Source organism: Odocoileus virginianus, chromosome 15 (assembly GCF_023699985.2).
Source record: "Odocoileus virginianus isolate 20LAN1187 ecotype Illinois chromosome 15, Ovbor_1.2, whole genome shotgun sequence".
NCBI classification, from domain to species: domain Eukaryota; kingdom Metazoa; phylum Chordata; class Mammalia; order Artiodactyla; family Cervidae; genus Odocoileus; species Odocoileus virginianus.
The window spans coordinates 59734705-59744256 of NC_069688.1; the positions used below are offsets into that span (position 1 = coordinate 59734705).

Below are 9552 nucleotides of genomic sequence, written 5' to 3' on the forward strand. Positions count from 1 at the left end.
CACAATTGTTTGGCTCTAATGAAATATTTTTGTTAATTGCAGTATGGTCGATTAACAATGTTGCATACATTAGTTTCTGGTGTATAGCACAGTGAATCAGATATCCATATTTATACATATTATTTTTCACTATGGTTAGCAGAATACAGATCATAGTTCTTTGAGCTATACAGTAGGACTTTGGTGTTTATTTTATATATAGTAGTTTGCATTTGCTAATCTTAGATCTTATTCTTTCCCCACTCCTTTTCCCTTTCGGTGACCATGTATATTTTTCATGTCTGTGACTCTGTTTCTGTTTTGTAAATAAGTTTATTTGTGTTGTGTTTTAGATTCCACATATAAATGATGTCATATAGTAGATGTCTTTGTCTGACTTACTTCACTTAGCATGATAATCTCTTGGTTCACCCATGGCATTATCTTATTATTTTTTATGTCTGAGTAGTATTCCATTGTGTACAGGTACCACATCTTTATACATCCTTCTGCCAGTAGACATCGAGGTTGCTTCCATACCTTTGCTATTGTAAATAGTGCCACTATGATTATTAGGGTGCATGTATCTTTTTGAAATATAGCTTCCTCCAGATATATGTCAAGAGTGAGATTGCTAGATCACATGGCAACTCTATTAAAAGTTTTATAAGGAAATTTATTTGACTTTTTTCTTGTTTCTTGAGGTAGGCCTGTAATGCTATGAATCTTCCCCTTAGCACTGCTTTTACAGTGTTCCATAGGTTTTGGGTTGTTGTGTTTTCATTTTCATTCATTTCTATGCATATTTTGAGACCTGGTGCACTGGGAAGAGCCAAAGGGATCGGGTCGAGAGGGAAGTGGGAGGGGGGATCGGGATGGGGAATACATGTAAATCCATGGGTAATTCATGACAAAAACCACTACAATATTGTAAAGTAATTAGCCTCCAACTAATAAAAATAAATGAAAAAAAAAGTTTTATAAGGAACCTTCATACAGTGTTCCACAGTGGCTGCACCAGTTTACATCCCCACCATGTTGAAGGGTTCCCATTTCTCCACACCCTCTCCAATACTTGCTATTTGTGGATTTTTTAAAGATGGCTATCCTAACTAGTGTGAGACAGTACCACATCGTAGTTTTGATTAGCATTTTTCTAATAACTAGCAAAGTTGAGCATCTTTTCATATGACATCTCTATGTCTTCTTTGGAAAATATGTCTATTTAGGTCTGGCCATGTTTTGATTGGATTGAGTTTTTCTAATATTAGAGTTGCATGAGCTGTTAGGATATTTTGGAAATTAAGTCCTTTGTCAATTGTATTGCTTATAGATACTTTTTTCTAGTCCATAAGCTGTCATTTCATTTTGTTTATGGTTTTCTTTGCTGTGAAAAAGCTTTTAAGTTTAAATAAGTCCCACTTGTCAATTTTTGCTTTTATTTCTATTGCCTTGGGAGACTGACCTAAGAAAACATTGGCATGATTTATGTCAACAAATGTTTTTCTTATGCTCCCTTATGGTGTCATGTCTTATTTTTTTTTTTTAATTTTAAGCCATTTTGAGTTTCTTTTGTGTATAGCATGAGCATGTGTTCTAACTTCACTGATTTTCAGCACCACTTACTGAAGAGACTGTTTTTCTTCTACTGTTTTAATATATTCTTGCCTCCTTTGTCAAAGATTAATTGACTGTAGGCATTTGGGTTTATTTCTGGGCTCTGTTTTCTGTTCCATTGATTGAGATGTCTCATTGATCCAGATGTCTGTCTTCATGCGAAAGCCATGATGTTTTGATTACTGTAGCTTTACAGTATTATCTGAAGTCTGGGGTGGTTATATATCAGTTTTTTTTCTATTTTTTTCAAGGTTATTTTGGCAATTCTAGGCTTTTATGGTTCCATATAAATTTTAAGATTATCTTTACTAGTTTTGTGAAAAATGCCTTGGGTTTTATGATAGATCACATGAAATCCGTATATTGTTTTGGATAGTATTGCTACTATAACAATATTAATTTTATAATCCAAGAGTATGGGATATCTTTTAATTTCTTTGAATCATCTTCAGTTTTCTGTACCAGTGTTTTATAGTTCTCAGCATATAAGTCTTTCTCCTCCTTGGTCAGCTTTATTATCATTATATACTTAAATTTCTAAAAAATGTTTTTTTTCCATTTATTTTTATTAGTTGGAGGCTAATTACTTTACAATATTGTAGTGGTTTTTGCCATACATTGACATGAATCAGCCATGGATTTATGTTATTTTATATTGGACTATAGTTTTTTTATTAATAAAATGTTGTGTTAGGTGTTCAGCAAAGTGATTCAGTGATACATATACATGTATCAAGTTCTTTCCCCATTTGGGTAATTAGTTTTTTTAAATGTGATTTTTAAATGGATTTCTTTTTTACTCTCCTTTTCTGATATTTCCTTGCTAGTGTAAATAGATGGAAGTGATTTCTGTATGCTAACCTTCTATCCTGCTACTTTGCTTCCATTTTTTTTTTAATCAGTTCTAGTAGTTCTCTGAGGAATTTTTAGGGTCTGAACTTAATATCTACAGGCTTAGCAAATTTTAGATCTATAATAAAGTGTCATTAGCTATAAGTAGGATGCTGCGGAATAGATCTTTGGTTTTATTTATCTGGCATAACTGAAACTTTGTGCCATTTAACCACTGTCTCTTCATTTCCTCCTCTTATCAGCCCCTGGTAACCCCCATTCTACTCTCTTCTTCCAGAAGTTTGACCTTTTTAGGTTCCATATATAGCTGACATGATACAACTTTTATTTTTCTCTATCTTATTTCACTTAGCATATGTAGCTCCATCCAAGTTGTCACAAATCACAGAATTTTCCATTTTTTAAGGCTGAGTAATATTCCATTGTGTGTGTATTTGTGTGTGTGTGTGTGTAACATTTTCATTATCCATTTATTCACTGATAAATATTAGATTGTTTCCATATGTTGGCAATTGTGGATAGTCCTGGAATGAATATGACAGTACAGGTATCCTGATTTCAATTTCTTTGGATAAATGCCCAGAAGTGGGCTTGCTGAATCACATGATAGTTCTGTTTTTCAGTATTTGGGGAAATCTCCATATGTTTTTCATAAAGCCTGCACCAGTTACATTCCCACCAACAGTGTACCAGGGCTCCTTATTTTTCAAGACATGGTTGCCAAACACTTGGTATCTTTTGTTTGATAATAATCATTCTCATAGTTATAAAGCAATAGGTCCTGTGGATTTGATTTGCATTTCCCTGATGATTAATGATATTAAGCACATTTTAATGTACCTGTTAACATCTTCTTTTGAGAAATATCTATTAAGAACCTCTTTCCATTTTTTTAAACTGGATTATTTGTTTATTTGCTATTTTGATATTGGAGTCCCTTATATATTTTGGATAAAATCAGTTGTTCGACATGTGGTTTACAGATATATTGTCCCATTGTGTACATTGTCTTATCATTTTGCTGATTGTTGCCTTTATGATGCAAAAGATTTTTAGGCTTTTTCTTTAATCCCATTTGTTAATTTTTACTTTTGTTGCATGTGCCTCTGTGTGTTACATCCCAAAAGTCATTGCCAAGAACAGTGTCATGGAGCCCCTTCCTCATATTCCCCACCCGCCCACTCCCAGGAATTTTGTGGTGTCAGATGTTAGATTTGGGCTTTAATCTGATTTTTGTTAGTTTATGTATCCAATTTCATTCTTCTACATGTGGATATCAAATTTTCCCAACAATCTATTGAAGAGATTATCCTTTCCTCTCATTGTATTGTATTTTTGAGACCCTAGTAGAAGATTAGTTGACTATAGTTATTGGGCTTCTATCTAGGTCTTCTATTTTGTCCCTTTGGCTTATGTGCCTTTTTTATGTAACATACTTTTAAAAAAAAATTAGTTTGTAACAATTTGAAATCTGCAAGTATGGTGCTTCCAGATTGCTCAAGATCCCTTTACATATTCAGAGCTTTTGGTGATTCCATATAAATTTTAGGATTATTTTTTATATTTAAGTGAAAAGTGCCTTTGGAATTTTATAGGAAATTCATTGAATCTGTAGATTGCTTTGAGTAGTATGGAAATTTTTGCGATATTAATTACTCAGTCTATGAGCAAGAAATATCTTTCCATTTATTTTTGTCTTCTTAAATTTTTTCATCAAGGTTTTATAGTTTTTAACATACAGGTCTTTCACCTCCTTTGCTAAATTTTAGTCTCTTTGAAGCTATTATAGATGTAGTTGGCTAAAAGTGACCTCCAAAAGGACTTATGCCAAGCCTCACCTCCCAAGACTGTTTCTGCCAGTGCCCCTGTCCCTGCAGCAGGCCACTGCTGACCCCGCCTCTGCAGGAGACGCTCAAATACTCACAGGCAGGTCTGACTCTGTCTCTTGCAGGGTCACTGCTCCTGTCCCTGGGTTCCTGGTGCACACTCAGTTTTGTTTGTGCCCTCCGAGAGTCTCTGTTTCCCCTAGTCCTGTGCAAGTTCTGTAATCTAATCCCACTGTCCTTCAAAGTCAGATTCCCTGGGGACTCCCAGTCCCTTTGTGGGATCAGATAATCAGGTTGGGAAGTCTGATGTGGGGCCTAGAACTTTTGCAACAGTGCGAGAATTCACTCTCATTCAAATTTTGTCTCTGTCTCATTCACATCCCTTTTCTGTTGTAGGACCAAGTCCAGGATTGTCATGGGCTTGGCTTTCTTCTCTTTTAATAAAAAATGGCCACGTCTGTTCCTCGCCATGCAATAGACAAGACCGCTTGGCCTACACTTGTGCTGAGTGATGCCAGGGAAACTTCTTAGGATGTGGATTTGGAGTCAGACACAGCTGTGGCAAAAGTGGAGATGCTGTGAAAGCTAAAAAAGAGGAAAGGTAAAAAAGAGAAGCCAAAATCTAGGAAAACTGAAGAGGCAGCAGAAGAAAAGGATGAAATGATTTCCCCCAAAGTTTAAAAAGGTTAAAAAGAAAGCAAGGCCTTCTGAGGTTGACATGAATTCTGCTAAATCCAAAAAGGCCAAAAACATAGAGGAGCCTTCTCAAGAGGATGTTATTTCTCCTAGAAAAAGTTCAAAAAAGTCAAAGGAGCCCTGTGAAAAGACAATGGCTTCTTCTAAAACCAGAAAAGTTATAAAAAATGAAGAGCCTTCTGAGGAAAAGTTGGTGCACCTAAGCCCAAAATGATGAAGAAAGAAAAAGAAATAATGTAGAAATTGGAGAGAAAAGCCCCAACTTCAAGAATGAGTTCCCTGATTCTGGACCTGACTCCAAATCCAAGGAGACTGCCAGTGAAGAAAACAGTGAGTTAGAGCAGGAAATGACTGTGGGGCAAAAAGAAGGAACTTCCTCTAATTTCCCCATATCTGAAGAAACTGTTAAACTTCTCAAAGCCCGTGGGATGACCTTCCCATTACTCTACAAGCAAAGACTTTTCACCATGTCTATATTGGAAAGGATTTGATTTCACAGGCACGGACAGGAACTGGAAAGACATTTTCCCTTGATATCCCTTCTGTTAAGAAACTTTGGGGAGAACTGCAAGACCAGAAGAGAGGCGTGCCCCTCAGGTACTGGTTCTTGCACCCACAGGGAATTGGCAAGTCAAGTCAGCAGAGACTTCAGTGACATCATAAAAAAGCTGGCAGTGGCTTGTTTTTATGGTGGAACATCCTACTGAGGGCAAATTGAACACACGAGGAATGGGATTGATATCCTGGTTGGGACAGCAGGTTGTATCAAAGATCACCTGCATGTGTCTCTTTCAGTTTTGGTTCCCTCAGAGTGTAGACCTAGGAGTGGGATTGTTGGGTCATATGGTGGTTTTATTTCTCGCATTTTTTTTTTTTAAGGAATCTCCATTCTGTCTTCCATAGTGGTGATATCAATTTATATTCCCACCAACAGTGAAAGAGGGTCCTCTTTTGTCCACACTCTCTCCAGCATTTATGGTTTATAGATTTTTTGATGATGGTCATTCTGGCCAGTGTGAGGTGATATCTCGTTGTAGTTTTGATTTGCATTTCTCTAGTAATGAGTGATGTTGAGCATCTTTTCAAGTGTTTGTTAGCCATCTGCATGTCTTCTTTGAAGAAACATCTGTTTACGTCTTTTCCCCACTTTTTGATTGGGTTGTTTGTTTTTCTAGTATTGAGTTGTATGAGCTACTTGTGTATTTTGGAAATTAATCCTTTGTCAGTTGTTTCATTTGCTATTATTTTCTCCCATTCTGATGGTTGTCTTTTCACCTTGTTTATAGTTTCCTTTGCTGTGCAAAAGCATTTAAGCTTAATTAGGTCCCACTTGTTTACTTTCGTTCTTATTTCCATTACTCTAGGAGGTAGGTTGTAGAGGATCTCGCTTTGATTTATGTCATCGGTGTTCTGCCTGTTTTCCTCTAAGAGTTTTACAGTTTTTGGTCTTATTCAGCACTATTTACAACAGCTAGAACATAGAAGCAACCTAGGTGTCCACTGACAGATGAATGGATACAGAAGTTGTACATACACACAACAAAATATTTCTTAGCATTAAAAAGGAACACATTTGAGTCAGTTCTAATGAGGTGGATGAATCTAGAGCTATTAAACAGAATGAAGTAAGTCAGAAAGAGAAAGATAAGTATCATATACTAATGCATATATACGGAATCTAGAAAGATGGTATTGATGAATTTATTTGCAGGGCACCAATGGGCTTCCCTGGTGGCTCAGAGGTTAAAGCATCTGCCTCCAATGCAACAGACCTGGGTTCGATCCCTGGGTTGGGAAGATCCCCTGGAGAAGGAAATGGCAACCCACTCCAGTATTCTTGCCTGGAGAATCCCATGGATGGAGGAGCCTGGTGGGCTACAGTCCACGGGATCGCAAAGAGTCGGACACGACTGAGTGACTTCACTCACTCAATGGAGAAACAGACAGACAGACACAGAAAACAGACTTATGGACATGGGGAGAGAAGAGGAGAGGGCGAGATGTATGGAGAGAGTAGCACAGAAGCTTACATTACCATATGTAAAATAGAGAGCCAACAGGAATTTGCTGTATGGTTCAGGAAACTCAAACAGGGGCTCTGCATCAGCCTAGAGGGGTGGCATAGGGAGGGAGATGGGAGGGAGGTTCAACAGGGAGGGGACATATGTGTACCTATGGCTGATTCATGTTGAGGTTTGAAAGAAAGCAACAAAATCCTGTAAAGCAATTATCCTTCAATTAAAAGATAAATAAACTTTAAAAAAAGACCACCTGCAGAGCGGCAAGCTAGATCTTACCAAACTTAAGCATGCTGTCCTGGATGAGATGACCAGATGTTGGACAAGGGCTTTGCTGATCAAGGGGAAGAGATTTTATCCATGGCATGCAAGAATGATTCAGAAGACAATTCCAAAACATTACTTTTTTCTGCAACTTGCCCCCATTGGGTGTGTAATGTTGCTAAGAAATACATGAAATCTACATTTGAACAAATGGACCTGATTGGTAAAAAGATGCAGAAAACGGCAATAACTGTAGAGCCTCTGGCTGTCAAGTACCACTGAGGAGGAGGGCAGCAGTTATTGGAGACAGTGGTTTTCAAGGGCGCACTATCATATTTGGTGAAATGAAGAAAGAAGCCCAGGAGTTGTCACAGAATGTGGCTGTAAGGCACGATGCCCGGTCATTACACAGAGACATTCCACAGAAGCAAAGGGAAATCACCCGGAAAGGTTTTAGAAATGGTGATTTTGGAGTCTGGGTTCCAACCAATGTTGTTTCACATGGGTTAGACATCCCTGAGGTCCATCTGGTTGTTCAAAGTTCTCCGCCAAAGGATGTGAAGTCCCTACGTTCATCGTTCTGGGCAAACAGGTAGAGTAGGAATGACCGGGATTTGCATCTGCTTTTCCCAGCACAAAGACTACCAGTTATTCCAAGTGGAGCAAAAAGTGGGAATTAATTTAAGCAAATAGGTATTCGTTCTCCAACAGAGATAATAAAGCTTCTAGCAAAGATGCCATCAGGTTCTTGGCCTCTGTGCCTCCCACTGCGATTGGTCACTTCGAGCGGTCAGCCGAGAAGTTGACTGGGGAGCAGGGAGCCCTGGAAGCCCCGGCAGCGGCCCTGGCCCACTTCTCTGGTGTCACGTCGGTAGACCAGCGATTGAGCAACTCAAATGCAGGCTTTGTAACCATGATCTGCGGTGCTCGATTGAAATGACAAACGTTAGTTATCCTTAGAAAGAACTTAAAGAGCTACTGGGTGACGATATTGATTCCAAAGTGAAGGGAATGGTTGTTCTCAAAGGAAAGCTGGGTGTTTGCGTTGACATCCCTACTGCACCAGTAACAGAAACACATGGCATGATCCACGGCGCTGGCAGTTTCTGTGGCTACAGGGCAGTCAGAGCGAGAAGGACCAGGGGGAGGATATCGCAACTTCCAAGGGCAACCGAGGTGTCGGGACAGCCGGAAAGAAGTAGGCGCTTCAGAGGACAGCGATCAGGAGGTGGCAGCAAAGAGTTTGTTAGGCGCTCAGTCGTGTCCGACTCTTTACGACCCCGTGGACTGTAGCCCACCAGGCTCCTCTGTCCATGGGATTCTCCAGGCAAGGATACTGCAGTGGGTTGCCATTTCCTTCTCCAGGGGACCATCCTAATCCAGGGATTGAACCCCAGGTCTCCCGCATTGCGGGCAGATGCTTTACCATCTGAGCTACTAGGGAAGCCTAGTAGGGAAACAATAAAAGTCACAGATTCCAAAACAAAGGCCAGAGACAGAGTTTTAATAAAGCATTTGGACGGTAATTTGAAATAGAGGATTTATTTGGCAAAAACAGAACTATGTTCAGCAACATGGAACTGAACATTATTTTTCATGCACATTTAAAAGCACATTGTATTTCCATCCTGACCACTTGCCCAGTTCCCATCTCTTCGAGAGAGGTAAACTTCATCTAAAATGTTTCATCTGATTGACGATTGTCATTTATAACTTTATTGCTACTTCGTCTTGGGTATTCCTTTGGAAAAGGTGTATGGATTCATTACATAGTCTAATGTATTGTCCATAGATTGTAGGATAAGGTCAAGCAAGTATCTGCTGATACTTTTAAAATTGACCTGTCTTTATACTTAGAAATGTCTCTTAATAGTAGGCTACCCTGCTGGCTCAGATGGTAAAGAAGCCGCCTGCAATGCCAGGAACCGGGGTTCAATTCCCTGGGTTGGAAAGATCCCCTCGAGAAGGAAATGGCAACCCACTCCAGTATTCTTGCCTGGAGAATTCCATGGACAAAGGAGACTGGTGGGCTACAGTCCATGGAGTTGCAAAGAGTCAGACATAACTGAGCGACTATCACTCACACTCACTCTTAATAGTGTCCTTTCTAAATATCTAGGGGAATGCAACAATTTCTAGAGAAGCACTTTGAACACTCAAGGCTTTGTTCTCTAATTGGTATTCCTCGGTCACTTGCCTATCAGTTACTCCTATGGTCCTATGATGGGTTTTCAGAAAATTAACAGTGATCGATATTTTGAAATAAGGTTTCACCCTTAACTGTGATGGAACACAGCTTA

At 39.0% G+C, this 9552-nt stretch overlaps 1 pseudogene; it reads left to right on the forward strand.

Moving 5' to 3' along the window:
* Positions 1-4785: 4785 nt before the first annotated feature.
* On the forward strand, positions 4786-8778 carry LOC110152136 (nucleolar RNA helicase 2-like; annotated as a pseudogene).
* The last annotated feature ends 774 nt before the right edge of the window (positions 8779-9552 follow it).